The sequence below is a fragment of the Nomascus leucogenys genome, chromosome 1a (genome assembly GCF_006542625.1).
Source record: "Nomascus leucogenys isolate Asia chromosome 1a, Asia_NLE_v1, whole genome shotgun sequence".
Classification (NCBI taxonomy): Eukaryota; Metazoa; Chordata; class Mammalia; order Primates; family Hylobatidae; genus Nomascus; species Nomascus leucogenys.
Genome location: NC_044381.1, coordinates 27,702,561 through 27,725,110, shown reverse-complemented (window position 1 = coordinate 27,725,110; position 22,550 = coordinate 27,702,561). Strand labels below are relative to the sequence as shown.

The 22,550-nt window shown below is 40.9% G+C and overlaps 1 protein-coding gene across 6 annotated transcripts in view; it reads left to right on the top strand.

The window, feature by feature from the left end:
• ZNF462 (zinc finger protein 462) overlaps window positions 1-22,550 on the top strand; it is a 150,295-nt gene that overhangs the window by 284 nt on the left and 127,461 nt on the right. Inside the window, exons 1-2 of one of the 6 annotated variants that reach the window (XM_030825188.1) lie at window positions 632-650; window positions 2,544-2,753. The exons of 4 other annotated variants lie outside the window; for them this stretch is intronic. The gene's annotated coding sequence lies outside the window, so the exon portion shown is untranslated. Of the gene's footprint in view, window positions 1-605; window positions 651-2,543; window positions 2,754-22,550 lie in introns of those variants that run through there. One more of the 6 variants, XM_030825191.1, reaches the window with a different exon arrangement.

Genomic DNA, 22,550 nt, shown 5'->3' with positions numbered 1-22,550 from the left:
CTCGGGGTGGTCCGAGTGCTCCGGGGAAGAGAGCGCGGGGTGGTGGAGGCACAAACGCGCTCATTCATTCGGCCAAGGAGGGTTGGAGGAGCGGGGAGGAGAGGAAGTCCCCTGCATGGACTGGCTGTTGGAAGAGGAGAAGAAGCGAGAGAGAGAAGAGGAGGAGGGGGAGGAGGGAGAGCAGGAGGGGGAGGAGGAAGAGGAGGAGGAGAAGCGAGGGAGGAAGAGGAGGAGGAAGAGGAGGAGAAGGTGGTAGTGGTGGCAGTGGAGGTGGCTGTGCTTTTCCTGCTGGCTGCTCCTTCTGCTGGGGGGAGTGAGCGCGGTGGCTTAATTAATTTCGTGTAGTTCTATGAAGAGAAGAGAAAATGAAAGATGAGTGAGAAGAGAGCTGGAGGCTTAGGACGGATGCTCCGAGTGTGGGGACAGGAGTAGGGACAGAGGGGGGCGGAGGGCGGGAGGCCGGAGACCTGAGCCGAGAGCCAGAGGGAGCGAGCGAGGGTCAGAGGAGGGAGAGCTCCGAGCGAGCGGCCCCGACCTGAGCGGGTTGACCTCTTTCTTTCTCTGTCCCTCTCCTTCTTTTCCCCCTTCTGTCTGCCTGTCCCCCGCCCGATGGCAAAGCCGTGCGGATTGGCACCCCCCCTCTTCCTCAGGTATTTGGCTCGCTCTCTCTCTCTCTCTCCCCGAAGTTGGGATGCGGGGTCGGGATGTGTCGGGGGGTGGCTGCTGCAGCTGCTGGTGCCGGTGCTGCTGGTGAACAGAGAGGCGAGGAGCGGGGGGCACCGGCCGGGTGGGGGGCGCAGGTTCAGGAGCGGCTGAGGAGCTGTCTCCAGGCTGGAGGTTCAGAAGCGTCTGGTGGAGGAGGACAACGGTTTCTGGAGAGGAGAAGCCATTACACACGCTTGGCTCTCCTCTGAGGAAGGGAGAAAGGAAGGCAGGGGCCTGGGGGGGCGTCTCACTCCTGGTGCAGTTCCCAGGGGTCTGCCCTCCTTCCAGGCACGAGGGGAAGCCGCAGCCGCCCCCCATTGGAGCAGCCCCTCTTTCCCTTTCTTTATCTCCCTGTCCTCCATTTGCAAGCTGTCTGCTTTGGTTCCAGTCCAGACTCCAAAACACAAAGCTCCTTCTCACGTTCATTCTCCAGGCTGTTCACCATTCCTGAAGGAACCCTCATTTTCTTTTCATTGTGGCTTCTAACCTACAGAGAGGGAGGGAGGGAGGCTGCCTGGAGTTCCTTTTATATTCCTCCCCAACCAAGAAAAAAAAAAAGTTTCATTTTTAAGCACGCGTCTGGGATGGGGAAAGACCAACCAGTTGGGGCTTTCTCCCAGGGCTCCCGGGGGCTGTGTCTGAGTGTCTGTGTTGGCTGTTTGGTTTGCTTTGGTTTTGTTTCTGGAGGTTGCTTGCGGGTTTTTGGAGGAAGTGACTAGTTTGGTTAAGAGCTGGGAACTGAGGCAGGTAAGCCGTGTCATGTTGTAACTCCACCAGAAAATGGAGGAGAGCGGGTTTCCAGGAGACAAAGCTGAGATGAGAAGTGTTTATAAAATTATGGATGTCTCCATTTTGAAGCTCTGTTGGTGATGGCTGGAGGAGGAGGAGGCTTGCTTGCCTACTCCTCTCTTTCCAGAGGGAAACCTTGTGGTGGTTCCTCACTATCTATTCATTATGCAAGGAAATGAGGGCTTTTAAGGGTTCCTCAGATTTTTCTCCACCAAAGGAGTGCTTTCACAAGTTATTGAGGCGTTTGTTTCCATTTTAAAGTAAACTTTTGGAATGTTTTTTCTCCTTTTGAGTGGACCTGAAGGGTTTTGACCTCCTTCAGGAAAGGCAAGGCAAAAACCTTAAAACAGTTCCACTGAGGTCTTCACACAACTTTAAGCTGCTCCAGGTCTCCTGAAAGTCACCAGGAAATGTGATTTCCTCCTTGTGAAGATGGTGATGGCCCTAAGCTGAGATTTTTTTGAGTTCTAGGGTTTAGTTATCATCATGTTTTGATGCATTGCAAGACTTTATTGTCTGATTCGGGTTGATTTCTGCAAATATAAAAAATAATAAGAATAATCCTGCAAGATCTCAGAGGAACTCTAAGACTGACTAACACCAGTTTCTCCAGGTTCTCCATTTCTCTTCAGGTCGTTCCATTTGTATGTTAGGCCTTCTTTTAGTTTCTTTGTTTCCCCTTTCCCTTTCCTTCGGCTATTTTTTTCTGTGTTTTGAAGTACTCTTAAGTCTTCAGAAATATCAGTATGTCTTCTTAACAATGTCGCTATGGAAACAAATTTTAAAAACATGATGTCAGTTGAGAAAACCTTATGTCCAGGTATCTTCACCTTTTTCATTGGGAGGAATTTATTAATCATGTAGGAAGACATTTTGTGAGGATAATTTGAAAAAAGGACCCAGTCCTACCCTAGTCCACAGACATTGATGGGAGCTCTTCACATATTAATTTTAGAGAATGTACATAATTGACCCAAGCAAAGAACTGAATCCTGAAATGCTTCAGGAATTTATAAAAGCCAACCATGAAGATGTTGCTTTTCCATTAGGTGAGGTAGCCATCTTGAGGATGAGGGAAGATGTTGGAAGAATTTTAGATGAACTGTTGAAGATAGGTGAGGAGGGCTCCACGGTGGAATGAAAACTTCGAGGAGATTCAGAACCAATTAATATATTCTAAGGAGGCTAATTGGACCTTGCTTTCAACTAAGAAGAAATATAGAAAGGTACCAGCTTCAACAGAAATAAGGAACACATTGGTGAGCAACTTATAACAGCATTTTTCTTGCTTTGCTTTCTCATTATGTGTCAGATTTTTTTGTGTAAAGTTCCTTATGTCTACAATATTTTTGTACATATTGAAGTGGTTTTAGATTCCAGATGTAATTATATTCTGTTTAGTAGCTGGTAGCACTGTCACTCAGTAAATGCACAGTGCTGTATATGACAACATCACATTTTTCAAACCAAACTGTTGTGTCATTAATTGAGGGTTATTGTTCTTCTGAGGGGTGTGAAAGGAGAGGGGAAATACATGGTTCTCTAGCTGATAATTGTCCATGGTCAATGAAGTAAAACCATGTTTGTGCAGACAAAAATGTATGGTTTCGGTTGATGTGTATGCTCATTTAAAAATACTTCTGTTAGATCTCTGCTCCTTTATGAAAAACCTAGGCCTCTCCAAGAGCACTTAAAAAAAAATCCTACTTGGAATCATAACTTTTATTATTCGTTTTTGAATGTTATCTTTTGATACCGTTACTTTTGCTTTTAAGTGAAATTTCACCAATATTATATTTAAACTTGCTAATGCATAAATGGATGCACCAAACTGGGTGTCCAAACCAGGAAGTTCAGATGCAATGGATAAAGAGTTATTTGGAAAAGTAATTACCAGATAATTTTACATCTAATTAACCATGTATGTTTATGTAAACATAAGTACATTATATATTGATCTTGAAACAAACTTTCATGATATCTTTTTTTATTGTTATTGATAGCAGGACAATTGGTTCATTTGCTTATTTCAGCAGGGGGAAAAATCTGACAATCTGGTTGTCAGTCCAGCTGTTTGACTCTCCACATTTTTTACTTTGCAACCAAATGTTTTGGGGTCTTAGAGTTGAACTTTTCTGGAAGGGAAAAAATAGGTATTTAAGAGGCATCTTGGAATTTGGAAATGCATTCTAACTGGTTATCTAAGACACATCCATCTCTGATGCCCTTCACCAACATGGCAAACACCATAATATTTAAGGACGTGGTTTTTTGAATTTTTCTAGACATACTCATTTGAATTAAGACAAGTATTTTGAATAAACCACCATGAGAGAAATAAAAAGTATTAAATCAGACATTTTCATTTAATGTCAAAGCTCAAAGATCATTTTTGTTTATGAGACAAGTTCATGTGGCTTATTATGCAAATTTTTTGCCATGGCTCTAATATATCACAAGGAGAAATCATGGAGACATATTTGTGAGCTATGACGCACCCTGCCATAAGAAAAATTCTTGTTGGATCCTCACATTCCATAATATTTCTCATATTGGATTTATGTCAGTCTAATTCATTGACCATATTCCCCAAGGAATTGTTTTTCCCCCTTACTCTTTGGAGTTGGAGACAACTTTTAGAGAAAAAAAAAAACAAACTTATCTACTCTTCCTAATGAATCTTCCGGAAGACAGCAGAAAAAAAAAAATCCAGCTCTACTAATGGAGTTTAGAGTACTTGTGGTTGGTTTTCCTGAAAGAAAGGAATGGTAAAGTTGTAATGGGAAAGAGTCCTTTTTTCTGTGTGATGGAGTTTAATAGGGTCTAGTCTGTCTTAAATTATTCCTTGATGTTGCAATTTCTTGGTTAAGGTAACCTTACTTATCTTTTTTATGGTATGTGCCTTTTTCAGACTTACACTTCACTACATCATGAAATTGACAAAACTGTATCAGATATTCTAAATTGATAATTGGAGAACAGAGATGCTGTTTCATAATGCCGCAGTCACAATTAGGAGATACATAATGGACTCTTACTGCTAAGGATCTAACATGAATGTATGACTGGGATGATTGGTATATTCAACAGAAGTGGAGGGAGAATATTTCCATGACTGAAAGCTAAAATCCAGTGAACTGAAAAAAAAAAAAAATCAGTGTGTGTGAGTGTGTGTACAAGCAAGTATCTTGTGAGTTTCACATACTTATGGAGTATGATGGCTTTGAGAGAAACATTAGCTAGGTGTTGGTGACCTATTAATTGATTATGAGAAAACAGAGAGGAGAGTAGATAATGCTAGAAGAAAATTCCTCTCCTTGTGTGATATGCCAAGACATCTGGCAGATGTTATGTTGGGCCCTAAGGAATGGACAGTTTAATTTTAGCCCTAGCAAGGAAATGGGAAGTTCTAAGCTCTTTTAATAGCACAAGTCTTAGTTTGGGGAAGGTTGCTTAAAAAAATAAGAAAGAAAGGAAAAGAGGCACTTAGTGTTATGTGGAAGAACTCTAGGGAGTAGGGAGTGAAAACTGAAGTTTCACGGTGAGGAGCAAAAATATTATTTCTCATGTAGAAATTAACATAAAATTATTTTAAAAGTGACAAATATGTACACTATAAGTAAGGACTATCAGTTATTTAATACTCACCAGGCGGAACTTCCAATTTAGAAGCTAGTTGTTTTAGGCCCTAGATCATTTAGATTGTCTCCTCCCTCCACTTGCATTATACTGAAGAGGAAACTGGCACAAAGACATGAAGTGACTTGCACAAGGTCAGAAAGTTCAGTTGTAACCAAGCCAGGCCTAGAACTCAGGTCGGCCGACTCCAGCCTAGTGCCCTTTCCACTACCCCATTGCATTTGATTGTTGAGGGTTGTGAAATAGCCGCTCTCTTCTCCAGGGCCCACAGCTTTCTGAGAAACTCTGTACTCATACACTAGTGGGCAGGAGTATGGATTTTTCTTAGTTGGATTTAACATGTTGGGGAGCCCAGGGTTGAGTGTGGTTTCATTCATAGATCCAGAGACCAATTTTGTTCATGTGACATTCAGTAAAGTGTTAGCTCCCGGGTTTGTAGCTGTACTTTTCTTTTCATCTTTCCTGCTCTCATCTCTCATTCCATCATCCAAGGGCTTGGGAGCCCTTTTCAAATGCCCTTCTTTGGAAGTTTGTGTGAGTCTATTGCAACTTACAATAGTGCCCACAATTGGACTCTGAGGATCTATTTTGCAACGTGGTGCAGATTTAAATTGGCTCCTTTCAGAGATGCCATTTTGTAATACTGATGAATGGCTGAGAGGGTGAAATCCAGTCTGAAACAATTACTGGTGGTTTTCCAATGTTCTTACTCATTCAAAATGTGCCCTCCGTGTATCTTCTTGGAGCCCAACTCTCTTGCAGACCAATGGCTAACCTTTTCCCATTTTCCCAATATACATGAAATCATCCTTAAAATGACTTTTAACAACACAGACATTTAACCATGAGCAATGGGACAGTCCTGTAAGGAAGGGTGCAATGGGTTTCCACTTCTGTCTCTTCTTGGATGAGCAAAAGTGATTTTGTAAAGAAGAAGAGTGATGTTTGGAAGTTTCCACATTTTCTAAGCTCCTTCCAAACGAATGCATCAATTTTTAATCCAGGAGGCAGTCTGGAGAAGGTAGTGCTGGATGTGGACTTCTGGCAGAAACACAGTTAACGCTGTAAACAGTTGAACCTCAGTGTGGCACTCCTCCAAATGAGTTGACTGTCGAAAATAAAATGTTCCAGAAGAACTGGGAGAACAGGAAAGAAGTTAAAACAGCATGGTTTGCATGCCAGTACTAAAGGAAGAAAAAAAAGTTTGGGTTGGGGGGGCATTGGAGAGAAGATAATTGTAAGTTGAACTGTCTCTTGGATTTATAAGACCCAGGAGAAGTTTCCAAATGTGGGAAAATGGTTTTTTATGAATTTAGATTGTATTTGCAGTATGCTAGGAAGCTCTTTTGGATTTTTTTTTCCCCTTGAACTTTATATTTGGAGAACTGCACACACTGATAAAAGGGAAATCCATTGGAAGCAATTTGGATTTACATTTTATGCTTGGAAATGCTATCATAAAATTTATCTGTTTTCTAAGTCCTCCTATTCTCATCAGCTGAAGCACATATAGGATTTTTAAAGTCTTTGGATGTGTGATTCCAACACAAAGTTAATTATTTTCCTGGCTTAGAAGGACAAAGGATTGAGTGGTGTGGTGTGAGGAGGTGCTAGTATTGTCACCTACAAATGCATTGCCTTTTACTTCTGGTGAGCAGAATACTTGGTGTCTTCAAAGCATTCTTGCCTAATTCCTAGCTGGAGACATTTTTTCTTGAGTTATTCTTGGAGGGAAGGTTTTTTTTGTGTGCCAGGTCATGGGTATTTTGGTATTGATTTCCTTGCTTTCATGTGTTTGCTTGTTCAGTTCACTGCATGTTGCTTCTGGATATTAATAAAATACTTGTGCTGTGCCTGTCCACATCTTACCCCCAACCTTATTCAAAGAGTAGACCCTGTTCTTTAGGGTGAAAGGAAGTTTGACAGGTACTTATTTGTTCAAAAAATAAATACTTGAAGATGAGAACTGTATAATTCAGGAAGTTATTTGCTAGACCTTCACGTAGACAAATTTTAACAAAGACCACGCCGGGAAAGATGGAGAAAATTCTACTAGGAACCAATAGATCCTGATTAAAATGTTTTAGGATCACTTAGTAGAAAATTCAGCATTTGCCCAAGATGGGGAAGCAAAGTCTTACCTTTGGATTCAGCTTGGTTGGAGCACAAAAGGAGCTGTAGGCCCAGGTGAGACAACTGTGTCAGAAGTAATAAAGCCCAGGATTTGTGGAGAGAGCTTAGCCGCCACAGAGCCCAGCTGGGGAAGGCCAAACTCACTCTAAGTTCTCTTCTGAGCAGTTGAACCAGAACACACGCTAAGGCCTCCAAATTTTGGAATTCTTCTTTTTCCTGTTCTGATTTAAGAAGGTAATGCCATTATTCTTCGGTTTTGCTCATGTCAGCTGAGTGTTTCTCTTTTGAATTGGGAAATGCCAGAGGCTGGGGGGTGGGAGCTGATGTCCTCTAAGGGAAAATTCTCCCCATTAACACTGCAAATGTGCCTTAACATTGTACTTATTACTCCAAAAATAATTGTGCAGTGGCACAATGTGGGATACTTGAAAGATGTTTGCTGCACAAAGGTTCCAATACTCACCTGCAGATTAAGAAATGAGTTTCTAAACCCTCTCATTTCTATTGCTAATGAAAAGCTTTGGAAGGCACCTGTGAATTAGAGCTCCAGCTGCTATCATGGTAGGGAAGTTAGGCCTTGAAAGGATACATGGATTAGCCCGTCAGAAAAGCAAACAGTAGCATCAGCACAAGTAGAAAATAGACAAGGTTGTTAAAGCTAACAGGAAAGTAGGCTAAAGCATTGCTGTAATTTTATGGTGGAAATTTGCTGGGAAGGAGTGACTGGTTGGATGGGAGAAGGAAAAGAAGAGAAGCAGGAAAATAATTGACTAGCCAAATTGAAGAAGTCTGTCCGCTGGGAAGAGCCTACAGGAAGAAGTAAGGCATTGCTTTTAAGAAAGCAATATAGCAAGTAGAAAAAGACCTTGTAATTTGGTACCTAACACATGTGAAATATGAAGACCAGTGCTCAGATACACATTCTTTGGCCAGTTCCTATTGTAAAAAATAGAATTGGGTTTGGAGGACAATTTGTGTGACTTTGGGGTTACAATTACAGCCTTTCTGATAAAGGACAGATGGAAACTCAAGGGAACTGGTTAAGTAGGCCTAGGTGGAGATTCTCCTGGAAAATGAACGAAGTAGAGAATAGAGCACAGCAGAAAACAGCTGCATTATTAATGGACAGAAAATGTGATAGTCCTCTCTAAAGTGATCCATAGAGCTTCTCTACCTCCATCCTGGGTGTTAGAAGAAATGAAGAACAAAGACATGCCTTTTCAGAGGGGAAAGGAATGGACTATGACTACTACCTGGCGTCAGTTTGGGTTTCGGCCATTGGCTTGAGCCAAGCGTCACAGGCTGGTCTGTCCTTCCAGTCCCAGCATTTTAAAATCCAAAATAAGGCCACTGTGGTCCAGAATGTTTAGCCATTCTAATCCCTAATTACATCATCCCTCTGTGTTATGACTAATTAGTCAGCAATTGAGCACCAATCATTCAACCCAGATTGCCATGGGCCTGATGGAGGGTCCTTCGTTTGGGGTACAATTTGAATGCTGGGTTATAGCTGAAGATGACCAAAGACTTAACTTTGTGTGGAAACCACTGAGAGTACTTATCACCCAGAATCTTTTCTCTTCAGTGGTTTGTATCTTAAATAGTCTTCTCTGAAGACTAATTAGTATTTAATAACAATAAGTGGGAAGGGAGTCTTTGTAGAAGAGACCATTTTCTTTTTGGAGACAGTCTTGCTCTGTCTCCCAGGCTGGAGTGCAGTGGCACGATCTCCACGTACAGCAACTGCCGCCTCCCAGGTTCAAGCAATTCTCCTGACTCAGCCTCCCGAGTAGCTGGGACTACAGGCACAAGCCACCATGCCCAGCTAATTTCTTGTATTTTAGTAGAGACGGGGTTTCACTGTGTTACCCAGGCTGGTCTCGAACTCCTGAGCTCAGGCAGTCTGCCTGCCTCGGCCTTCCAAAGTGCTACGATTATAGGCATGAGCCACCATGCCCGACCTCAGAAAAGACCATTTTAATTTAAATATCAGAGTTCAGTTGCAAGAACTTCCCCGCTTTCTACTGCCAATTGAATGTTGTCTGTTCTAATATTGGGTAAGAACAACAGAAAATAAATATGATTGCTTCATCAAAAAAATCTGCCAACTCTATAGAGTGGGAATACCACATAGGACCTTAAAAAATGCTGTCTTCCCTCCTGGACTGACTCATAGTTAATATTGGACAATGGTTTTTATTTTTTTCTAACATTTAATATGAACCAGGGACTGTTCATAGGGTAGAGGAAACTGAGGTTTAGGGAGGTAAAGTAATTTAGCCAAAGTGATGAGGCTGCAAAGTGGGGGAGCCAGGATTCACATGGAGTAGGGACTGCCTCCAGAGGCCTGGCTCTCAGCTGGTGGGACCTGGCCTTGATTATTACTTAGTCTGCTAATAGCTTATGCTCTTGATGGTTTATCTCTTCCAGTTGCTTATGCCAGGAGTCTATCCTTGGAGTTCTAGAAGGAAATCTGAGAATAATGGAAAATTAATTGTAATATATTGTTTGATATGAGAGATATAACTTATTGTAATAGCTTGAGGAAGTGTGTTTAACTGAAGAGCACCCTTTTCTGAATTATAGAGGAGATGATAGGGAAAAAAAGCAAGAGACCATGTAGGGGACACTTTAGGGAATAAACATTTTAAAATTATATCAAACTCAGAAAAAAAGGAGCCACCTACCTGTTATGATAGAAAGATTTGCTGGTGACTTTTTTTTTGTAGAAAAGGTGTTACACTTTTTTTCTTCATTGGGCCCCTTTTGAAGCCTCAGTGCCCTATATTGTCTCTGGTTACTATCAGCCTGAGAAATGTTCTCAAAAGCTATGCAGATGTTTGAAAATTAGTTCTACTCTCTAATGGTCATTTCTGGAACATGGTGCAGATTCTCTTAAAAGTGTGGGTGCTGATACCCCCCACTCCTTTTCATGATCACCATGTGCTCTATTTAGATCATGGAGATGTGATGAGTGCTTTGGTTTTATTTGCCTCTCTCTGATACATTACAAGATAGTAAGGAAGTTCATAGATGAGCACAAATGTCCCTAATAGAGTGACACACTGTGCTAAGGGAGATAGAGCAGATCCAGATATTCCTACAGTATCCGAGAGAGTAGCTTTTCTGCAAATGGTGGTTGGACATTAGTAGCTGAGTAGACTCTTCAGCCCCCAAGAAACTAGTGGTGGTTTTATAAAATCCTAACTTTGCTGTGGATCTATCCAGTTGATCTCTGGTCTCCAGACAGACCCATAATCAAAACCTTTGTAGAAGGATAAACACATGTCCTGTTTATAAAGTGTACTAGAGAAGGCCACAGAGTCATCCATTTTTACTTCTCATCCATATCATTATCTACCAAATTTATAAAAACCGTTATTTTCTTAGATAAAGGACTAAAATAGAAAAAAGGCTTAGAAAAAATATATAAAGTGAACAATTGAACTGTATAGTTAAAGAGAGAAAAATGGAATTGAAGCGTGTTGTTCTCTGGGTGGAATTTCTAATTTAGAGGAATAGGGACTCCATTCAGCCTTGGACAGCATAAACTGTGACCCTAGGCAGTAGGGCCTAGCATTCTAGGATAATCCCTCAGAGAGCAGCCTGTCTCAAAGACCAGTTCTCAATGGGTTTCTTCAGTTTTCCTTTTAATTCTTTGAGGAAACCTACCCAGGCTACCCTCAGGAACTGCTTTGCAGTAAACAAGGTGAACTGGGTCAACATATCTTTGTGGATACAGTGAGAACTGGGAATTTGTGAACACATTCAATTTGAGGGGCTCCATAGAAGAGGAAGCTTGGGATATGTTCTAAGGAGGTAAACTTAGAAAGTTTATGTATGCAGGCCTGGCAAAGGAATCATTCATTCTCTTGAAAAGAAAACCACATTTTCAAAGACAGATTCTATGATAATTTAAAAAGTACATTGTATAGATCACATAAAATAGCATGTATTTAAGGAGGTGGAATTGTATCCTTCCACTTGTGTGGAAGTTTTTATCATTCATTCCTTCTTCTCCCATGGCTTTGCCTCCAATTAGCAATTTTGCAGGCCTGAGAACTGAAGTGGTGTTGAAGAACAGATGTCAGCTGTTCCTGAAATTCATCCCTGCCCCATGGTTGACTCAGTGTTTCAGAATACCTCACCCATTCTTCTGACCAGTGGCTGTAGCTTGTTAATAATGAATGAACATCACCCATAGGTCCTGAAATTAGCAAGTGTTAAATGTTAGGTGATTATTAGGGGAAAACAAGATAATCTAGTCAGTGGGCTTAATTAGGTTGTGATTGCCCAATTGCTGCTTCATGATAATTATATTCATAACCCCATTTCTAGACATCAACTACAATTATCAAAATTGACCCCAGCACAGGTGTTAGGAATCTTATCTGAAGCAGCTTCTCAACGGTGAATATCTGATGTTTCCAATGTGCTTCTGCCTGTACTTTCTTCCCCTCTTGCCCCCTTTCCGTGATCTTTCCCCCATCTTAGTAGAAAGGTCATGGCAATATTATTTTGTCTGTGACCATGCACATATTGTACAGCTTGTGTTGGTGTCTACAGAAAAAGAAATTCTTAAGTTTTTAGGGGTCAAGTATAACTGCAAAGCTCTCATAAATTAGCAAATAGGAATCTTGAAGAATAAAAATCCCAAATTGGCTGGATTGTTATTTTCCTCAGCACATGAAACCTGTTAAGTCGATTGAATATGATTCATTTGAATAGATCTTTTACTTTATAAGGCATAATCTTAAAATGAAAAAGAGAGTCATCTGTGTTTAAGATAATGCCTTAGCAACATGATCACTAAGATTTGAGGGAACTGTAAATCGAGAACTTTTAACTTTATATCACCCCTTCCTTTCCTCCAAATTATGAAATTTGCTGCCAGTGTATTCTAGTATAAAAAAGAACATGTTATTACTAGGGACATTGTTTACTGTTTATCTCCAAATGAAGTCAATGATTTCCAGGAAATACTAACAACAACCTGTATCAGAAGTGATACAGTGTGGGTATGTCAGTGTGACACCGTGCATCACTGGGCCAGATTGTCATTTGGCAGCCTTCCCCTTCTGACATGCAGTTATATGGGAAAATAATGCACTTAAAACTTGCGCACCATGGCTGAACTTCAGAGCAATTCATCTGTCTAAAGAACAACTAGGAACTCAGCTACTGTATATATTGCTTTATATGTGTATATATGTATATGTATGTATATGTACACACATGTATCTCTATACATAGAGAAAGATAGATAGATACTCTCTAGGCACTTATTTTTCTCTAAAACATCAAAAGTGCAAATAGTCATCTCTTAGAATTTCTAGGGTGAAAATGCAGTTCTCTGTGCAGGGGTCTCTGTTAAGAAAGTGATGTGTAGTAGGTGGAGTATACTCTTTGGGGCCACACAAGCTGAGGCTGAAATTTGTCTCTGTCCATTACTAGCTGTGGGAACTTGAGTAAGTCATTTATCCTTTCTGTCCCCATGATTTCCTACCCAGTAAAATAGGAATTATTATAATTTGAATCTGTAGAACTAACATAAGGATTAAAAAATAATATGTGTCTAAGAGTCCTGACTCATAATGGCCACTCAAAGTGATAGTTTCTTCCTTCCTCACTGATAGAGAAACTGAGGCAGAGATCTTCTCCAGGGCTTTGCCCCATTTATCTATGGTCAGTATATTAGGTATTTTTTTCTTGGTCTTAAACTCAGCTTTTGGAATCCTGCTTGTTTAATTTTGTGCTGTGTCTCCCTTTACTGATGAGTAGTCTTTGCTGCAGTTGTCCATTCCCAGGTAGACTTTATTACATCTTCAACTGATGGTCTGTGGATGAAGCAGCACTCTGTATTGCTGTGTGTGCATTCAGTAGGAGCTTGTAAACTACCCGAGAATGATGCCATTTCCTCTTGGAAAAAGTACGTTTATATGGTAACAACGCCTTCAACCTGACCTTGCAGAGCTATTCCCTGGAGTGTTGTAGGGGAACAATTTTTAATAAACATGAAGTTTTTTGAGTTTTGAGAAGAAAGATGTTATTGCTGTTCCTATTGTTTGGTATCATTCTGGCAAAAATTATATGTCTAAGAAAATTGTCCTTATTGCAGAGAAAATATTGGCTGTGCTGTTTATATAAATGTTGTCTGCCTCACTGTTGCTCTACTCACATACATATCTCTTAGCCAGTTTGAGGACTGCCCTGTAGCCTGGCTTAGAAATGCTTTGGTTTTCTCTGTGCAAATGTTTATTTTAATAGTCCACATCTGCTTGGTCATACTAATGTACTATAATATCAGATGCTTTGAGACCTCATGGGTAAGGAGACTAATTTTAGAGTGTTTTAAGGGTAGATGATATTTTAAAATGTGGAAAACGTGGAATGGTGTTGGTAGTGCCTAACCAGACTTACCTTATTGGGTCTGGCCAAAAGGACATTCATTGGTAGCTTTTTGGTGGTGGTGGTGTGGTGGTGTGGTGATGTTGGTGTGAATGTTAGTGGGAAAGATGAAGAACATGTAAGTGGTTCTTTGGTAAAACCATATAGTGATTTTTCACCTGTACAAGCAAAGTACTCATGATTTTTTTTTTTTTTTTTTTTTTTTACATTTGGGAAATTTCCAGAGAAATAAAGGTGTCATTGGAATGTTGTTGTTGTTGTTGTTGTTATCATTATTATTATTATTTTTGAGACAAGATCTTGCTCTGTTGCCTAGGCTGGAGTGCAGTGGCATGATCTCAGCGTGCTGCAAGCCCTGCCTCCTGGGTTCAAGTGATTCCTCCACCTCATCCTCCCGAGTAGCTGGGACTACAGGCATGCACCACCATGCCTGGCTAATTTTTTGTATATTTAGTAGAGATGGGGTTTCAGCATGTTGGCCACGCTGGTCTTGAACTCCTGGCCTCAAGTGATCCACCCACCTCGGCCTCCGAAAGTGTTGGGATTACAGGTGTAAGCCACTGCATCCAGCCAGAATGTTATTATTTTTTAATTATAAATAAACTTTAGAGTTGCCACTCTAACTTTGTCCAGAGCTATTTGAAGAGGAAAGAAAAACCTTGTGTTTATTTACTGGTGTTCACATCTCTAGGATTCTCCTAAATGAGAGATTTTTGGTCTTCAAAGGGTAGAACTCCGAAGTAAAGGAGTAGAGATGTAGCTGTGGCTGTCGCAGTGGTTGTTAGTATAGAATGCCCTCAGTACAGTAGGAAGTGAACCCCGGACTCCCTAGGACCCCTAAAAGACTGGGAGTGGGAAGGTTGTCCAGTTGTTTACTTCCTTAAGAGGTGTATTTGGGAATGCCACTGTCACATGTGTTCAGTTCTTGACATGTAGGATCCTTGCTTATTTATGACTACAGAATAATGGGAAAGTGATTGGCTTTGGGGTGTGACCTGAATTCACTCCCCTGCCTGCCACTTCCTAGCTTTGTGAACCTGGGTCAAGCTCATAATGCTCCTCTGCTCCAGTTTCTTATCTTTAAAGTGGAATTCTCTTTCTGGTGAAGCCTGAGAGGCATAATGTATGTAAAGCATTCAGCACCCTGCCAGGGGCCCAATAAATGACCACCTCTACAGTTCATTTGCAATGATCAATTAGGGGCCACCCAGTGCCTCTGGTACAGATGGCATGCTCTTGCCATTCATCCAATGCCTGGTTTTGCATGCTTAGTTAGCAGTTGTGGGATGATGATAGAGTTGGAAATAATTTAGTGTCTTCATCTTCATGTGTTTTATAGAAGCTGTTTATTTAAGGAATATGTGCCCATACCTCTATTCATTCATTGAACACTTACTGAGCTCCTCCTTTTGAGTACTAAGCACGGCTGCAGTATGCCTAGGTGGTCAAACCCAGGGGATATGAGATCTCTCTATCACAGTTGTGTTAGGCTCTTTGTTTTGGTAATTGAGTGATTATGATGGAGATAGGTGTCCTCAGCCACATTCAAATAGCCTGGAGCCAGGGGATGGTGAAGAGTGGCTTAGGCTGTGGGTAGTGGATTCCTGTTTAGATGCATTCATTTCTACGTCTTTGTGTGTATATATTTACAATATAATCGGCTAACCATATAGTCAGTGCTGCTGTGGTTCGTAATCTGGCAGATCATTTAAATATTTACTCCAAAATATCTTGTTCTCTGTTGGTGTGAAGTAGAGTTTCCAGTTATTTTTAGGTCATTTTCATCTTAGCAACCCTGTTGGAGATGAACCAGACACGCTGCTGTAAACTGTCCCCACATTTGGATAGAATTTAATAAAGTAAAGTTTAATGGTTTGGTCCCAAGAGGCAAACAGACCATCTGGTTAGCAGAAGGTTAGGTCAAGTATTGCATGGCTGCTGAGAGGGCCACAAACCAGCCCTGACGCACTGGTAATGTGTCCAGTTGCTGAATGCATTAAGCATTGAAATGGTGCTTTCAGGTCTGCCGAGCCAGCAGTTCTGTTACCACCGCTGTGACGCAGGAGATAATTCAGCTGGGCAAGCAGCAGCATGGGGGTGGATCTACAGTACAGGATGTGTAATGTCAACATGAAGGATTGGAGCTGGCAGAAGGAAGGGAAGCAGTCATTTCATGCCAGTGCAGGAAGCCTAGAGAGATGCTTTCCACCTACCACCACCACCCCCACCCCCCCACCTTGTCTCTTGTCCTCTTCTGGAGCTTTCACATTGTGTGTTAAATGATTACCTTGTGCATGGTCCATGGCAAAACTTCAGCTGATTTTTCTGCCTCTTTTGGAACCTGTCAGCATAAACAGAGTAAAGCACATTCCACACACATGTAGGGCGGGCAAAGGAAAGAGTTTACTGCACAGTCTGGGAGGAGGAGAAAGGGCTTCATTAGGCAGGAGCATCTTTGTGCTTGAGATGGAATCCCATTGTATGTCGCTTTGTGCTCAGATTTGAGACCGGCCATCCATTCAAAGCCTGCAATCATCTCGGAACATTGTGCTGCAGCTGTAGTCGGTAGAAGCCTGCAGAATGGTTCCAGTGATTCTGCAGAAGCTTAGCAATTACATAATTGCTATGTAACTGGAGAGAGCCATCAGGATTGTCTAGTTCCCCTGGAAAGAAAGCTTCTACAATTTGAGGGGTAGATTGTTTTCCCTTGTTAAACCTAAAAGCTGATGAGCAAGTACATCGTACCACTAGGCTGAAACCAGGTCCTCTCATTGGCATGAGAGGGGAAGAAATTCACAAGTACACTTGGCTGGACATTCAGTGGACTTCACAGCTGTGTTAAAGGGAGAGAGAGCAACTCACTGACTCTTGGAATCGTGGATCCTTGTAGCAGTTGAACATGATAGTTGAATTGTTTCTAATATCTGAGACTGTGTTCTATATGCATTCAAGGCATGGAGTATTCCAGAGCTTTCCTAGGAACGGGACAAACAGAGTTGCTCGTAATCACCAAGAGCCCTCTGAATTTCTGCCGCCCGCTCTGGAGGATTTTCACAGCCTCTCTTAAATGAATACTTGCCTCAGATGCTGATCAGTGGAAACACTGCAAAGCCTGACTCTTCAGATATTCCCGAATGCTGAAATCTTCTCGGTGTCAGCTCATGATTCTGTCCGAGCTTGTGCAGTCCAGGAGCTGGGACAGACTGGACAGTTTGCCTGTGAGAACTTCACAGTGCAGAAATGAATTCCTTCTTTCAGCTACCTTACCACTTGTTTTCCATAGTTGAGAAAACTTTGAGGTGGTGTTGGCTAAATGTAGGTACGAGGGCTGCATTAAACCAGTGAGAAGTCCAAGGCTCCATTTCATCCCGTGTAAAACACTCATCTAAAATTAGCCACATCTCCTAACCCAAGTGTGGACTTTGTGTTTGTTTATGTTAAGTAGCTCTAAATTTCAGTGATCCTGCCTTTCTGGTGTCAGTTTTGTGGAGCTGCTAGAATAGAAAGAACGGTTGTTGGGATATATTTTCATTAATGGTTTAAGTTGGGCCTTTTATAACTGATACTCACCTATATTTCTCTATTTAAATGTGTTTGTAGTCAGAACTTCAGTATAAGGGAAAAGTAAAACATTTTGGTTCCTTTGTGAATTAAAAAGGAATGTCTAGTATGCAGTGTGGGGACCTGGACTCCCAAGATGGATTGGGTCCACAGATTCCTAGACCTTTCACCTTTAGACCTGTACATTACTCTGTACCTGGGTTTAACTCTGAGGTTGATAGATACAAATAGTTTCTTTAAGAATTCTGATTCCTACAAAACAACACTGGCAGGTTTTCAAGGAGCCAGCCTGTCTCAGCACTGAGCTTTTATTTTGTAACAATTTGGAGGGGTATAGGATCACCCATGGTGACCCTTTCCTGCGTCATTCCAGGCAGGCCTTGGCATGCTTCGCCAGATGAGTAAGGACGAGGACAGTTGGCAGGAGGACCTGCTGAGTTCATCTTGCTTCGTATCTTAGGAACTGGCTTGACCCTGCTCCATCATCAGTGTTTGGGCCCTCTGAGAAACTCTAGATCATCTTTTCAAACATTGGACCTGGAGATTATGTTGGGAGCAGCAGCGTGCACTCATATGAGAGAGGAGCACTTGATTCTAGCGCAGAGGACACATTGAAGGGGGACCTTTTTCTGTCAGTATTGGTAGGCCTGTGAGGACCTTGGTGGTGAGGGCCATGGTGTATAGTGGAACGATCATAGACCTCAGAGCCAGTGAGTAACTGGGTGACCTTGAGGGAATGATTTAATCTTTGATCCCCAATTTCCCTATCTGGAAAAAAAATCCACCACTTTGTAAAGTTCTTATGAGGAATAAAGGAAATCATGAAAATAAATCTCTGGTGCAGAGCTTGACATATAGTGGACGCATAAAAAATCCTAATTTTCTTTCCTCCCATCTTTGAGTTTTTATTAAACACTTATTATAGGTAGAGCACTGTTAAACAGTGACTATCTGATTAGAAGTCGGAATATACCTGAGTTTTACATGAAATCCCAATTGAGGGCTCCTTGAAGCTTATACTGGTAAGATTGATAAAAATATACCTTCTTGGCTAAAGAGGCTGAGCAATATTTTTTATTATATGGTGGCTTTTCAAAGCCAGTGTGCTCCCCTATGAAACATGACTCCAAAATCTGGTAAAAGGGAAGTACCTTACCCTCTGTTTGTGCTATCATGAACATTCTGTAATAGATTATATATTAAATTCCTTAGATGAAGTTCTGGTTTTTTGTTTTGACTATTGCTACACGACTAACTCCTCTATAGTAAACCTGAAATTTTCCAGGAATGGCACAGATGTAAGCTATTTGATTATCTAGAATCCAAATGTCTTAACAGTTTTAATGTCTTACAAGCCTTTTTTCTATCACCTCTAGTCCAGTGTGCAACTCTTTATGTTGGTGTGCAGGAAGCCTTTTTGACTGGTTTCAGGGAAAAAGATCTTATTCAGTTAAAATTTAGCTGATCAACTTTGAAGGCCAACCACTGATTTGTTTCATAATGAGTTCCTGAACAGGAGTATACTAGAAGCTACAGAAAGGCAGGCTGAGTCTCCCTTGTTCACTAGTGCCTTGAGCAGTGCCTAAAACAGATGTACACTGTCAAAATGTATGGAGTCTGTAAACCAAACCTAGCATTTTTAAAAATGTCATATTGCTCCTAAATATCTGTTCCTTAAAAATGCCTACATATCTGAAACAAAATAGTCTCTTAGTTGCTTCTGAGCAGTCATTGCTGCCTGAAACATCACTAGATTTATAGCATTCAATAAAAAAATGAAAGTTAATGTAAGTTCTCAATCAAAGAAAACTACCCATCTCTACAATCCATATTATGTACGTTTTGAAGTAAGAATGTCTAACAGTCTAGGTTAAAGAAGCCAAGGAAAATTTGTTTGTTGGTAGCTTTTGAAAGATACTAATGTGAGGATGATATTTTACTAGTATGATCCTGAATGATTCTTCAGTGCATTATAAAGTTAAGTTTCATAGAATTGAGTCTGAAACATTGGATAAAAAAAATTCGAACTCGAATATTCAGTGATTCAAGGCCATTGGTTCTGGAGGAAACTCATTTGCAGTTTTATGTGAAAGAGGAAGACAGGTCTTTTTCCAAGACTTTCTTTGACCTATTAAGTCTAAATGGATGGTGGCATGTATTTTATAGGGTAAATTGGTGGTATGGAAGCCTCAAGGAACATAGAGAAAAATGTTATGGAAAAAAATTATGAGTATATAGTGTTTCCTATCAATTTAACAAAATTGGAAGGATGAAGCAACGGAACCAGGATGATAGTAATGTTCTTTGAAGATGGTCAAGCAGATTCAGAAAACATCCTTCTTCACCTTTGACTTTAGTTCTTGAACATTTCAATGGAATGATTTAGATCATTGAAAGTCTACTATGTGCAGAAGCCTTCTAGGTATTAGGTGACCTTGCAGCATTAAAGAAACCCATGGATCCTGTTAGTCCCAACCTCACTGAAGGACATATTCTGAAGAGCTAGCTCATTAAGCAAGCTTTTGAAGGGTGTGCGCTGCAGAGCAGTTTCCTGTTATTTGGTTAATGGTTGACCTAGTTCTAATGCCATATGCTTCCTGGAACGCATTCTAATATAAAGTATGTGTTAAAGCAAGACTAGGATAATAGCAGGAAAGTCAAAGCCTTTCTAAAGCAGAGACCATATTAACGCTGGCCCAGTGAAGGCAGAATAGTGTGTGGATGGAAAATGAAAAGACTTTTCTCCTCATGGTCCTGTTTGCTAATTCTGATTTTAATCCTCACGTTTTATCCCAGTTCATTCTAAGGAGTTGCATTTTCCCCAGAATACCTTATACATAAGGCCTGCATCATTAGTTCATTTTTCAGTGCATGCTAGGCCAAGTTTAGTGTTGAAGTACCCTGTACCCTAAGTAAAATTATTACTGCAAGGAAAGATTAGATTAGAGTTGGCTAATGGCAGGTGATTTTGTTTTTGTGTTATTATTTTTGTATTGTAAACAGGGGATTAGTAAATCTTTTCCTCTGAAGTTTGGATGCAGTTCAGAGCTAAGATTGAGGCTCCTTTGGCTTATTTATCCTTTTACCTGGAATCAGCAGCCCTGGCTTGTTCATTTAGATGGACAGGGGAGCCTACGCAAGTCATGGGGGCTGGTGAGCAAACTCTACACCAGGCACATAAGTGTTTGTTTTAACAGCTTCAGAATGTGAAGAATCTGTAGGTCTAGTCTGCTAATTGCTGGATATTTGGGTGGCAATAGAGGAAGCTGTTATGCTGTCTTCATTGCTCATAAAAAAATGTTTAAGCAACCACAAGTGTGTATATATGGTGGGGGAAGGGTGGACAGCTCCCTTTTAAAAAGTTTTCTTTTTAAATCACCATAAAATTGTGGTATGCGGCAGTGATTTCTAAACCAGGCTGATCTTCAGAATTATTCTGAGAACTTAGAAACAAAAAGAGATTTATTAAAAATAGACTTTCAGGTTCTACCACAGGAGAGGAATTCATTAGGTCTAGGGTAGGAGCCTAGAATGTTTATTCTTAGAAGCCAGGTTTGGGAGCCACTGGTCTTGGGAATGCAGTATCATTAAGGAAGGGAGGAAGAAGCAGCCACTGTGCTTGAAGGGTTGACATGCAGGAAGTAGGAAAAGGAAAAGAGTTGCTGTCAGAACTTGATATTTGTGGCTGCTAATAATTTGAGCTGTGGAATAGGCTTTCGTCTTTTCTTCTCTAGGAATTTAGTACCTTCAGAGCACCTTAAGGGTACTGTATACTGAGTGATTTACTCACTACTGTGGTTACTGGATACTGAGTGATTTAGGTTTAGGAAATGTCATCTCAGTGACAGGCTACATACTGCCACCACCACCATCCACCTCTGCCCTATCCCCTTCCTCCCACCGTGGAGGCAGTGGAAACAGAATATCTGTCATTCATCAGTTAAATTGGATGCAATTTTTTCATATTAATATATTTGGCAGAAACAAAGGAAACACATTATGTTGATTTCTGTATACAAAGAAATTGCCATGAATTCACCCAAGTACATTTTTGTTTGTTTGTTTGTTTGTTTTTTCTATTAACAATAAGGGAGGCACTTGTTGACCAAGGACTTGTTCCATATGGCTTCCTGCCTGGCCTGGTTTGAAGCTGTTGCTTCTGATACTGGGCCACTGCTAACTGACCTAGTTGTAAATTAGAGTAACCTTGGCTAGAGGATCAACATGGTCTAGGGTCTAATAGTATGCCTGATGTGTAGTTGATCGTCAATGCTTATTAGTGAATGACTGAACCAGCTCAGTAGATGTTTCTTCAAAAGATAAGAAGTAACCTGGAGAGGTGAAGATTCTGCTTCAAAGCAATGTATGTGTTCAACATAACCTTTCTAGAGAGATTTCTGCTTTAATCTCAATAAAAAGGAAAATGGCCCTGTTGGAAAATTTGGCAGATCAGACACTTCAGCTTCCCGAGAAAATGCAAGGAATTTATTTATTTTCTTTACATGTTGTCTACTCCTAAAACAACTATCACTACTACCATTAAACTCTCCATACACATTAAAGGAAGTGCCTCTAGAATAAATGTTGTTAAGAGAATTTAATCTTTCTTCACTTTCCTTCTAACTTTAAGAGCCTCATGGGAATGAAAAGAATGTTGTTTTAGAAGTAGAAGAGAAGAAACAATTGAGTAGAAAAAGAAAATAATTTGAGAAAATTTGTCTGGTTGACAGTAATTTTTTAGTAACAGAAAGCAGCAGTCATGGCCCAAGAACCTATGGTTCTTGGTTGTGTCCTTGCCATGCTTAGAAGGTTCAAGAAAGGGAGTATAGTCTCTTTAAAGTTATTTTGAGGAGTTGGACACTACCTACTAGGTTCCTAATGCTTACCCAAGTTAAGAGGTTGAAGTGCCTCCAAGGCTTTAAGTAGCAGCTGAACATGTGATCTTGTTAACCCTGAGATGTTGCTGAGAAGTGACTCAGATCACCGTGGCAAACAATCCTGTCCAGTTCCAGCTGCCCCAGCAGAACTCAGCATTAGGTCACCCTTTAGGCGTATGGTGCAGAGCTCATGCTGCCATCAAGACTTTAGAACAAGGACAACTTGAAGTGGCTATCTTGCACATGGGACTGATGTTGAGGACTGCTTGATGTTTTGGAGCCCACCTGATTCTTAAGAGTTTCCAGTTCCTCTATCCCTATTCCCTGTCCTCACATAAACCACTTGGAGAGAAGGGGAGGATGCCAGAGAGAGTCATGTTCTCATAATTATTTGCTCTTTGGATATTTCCTCATCTAGATAGACGGGACCTTTTGTTT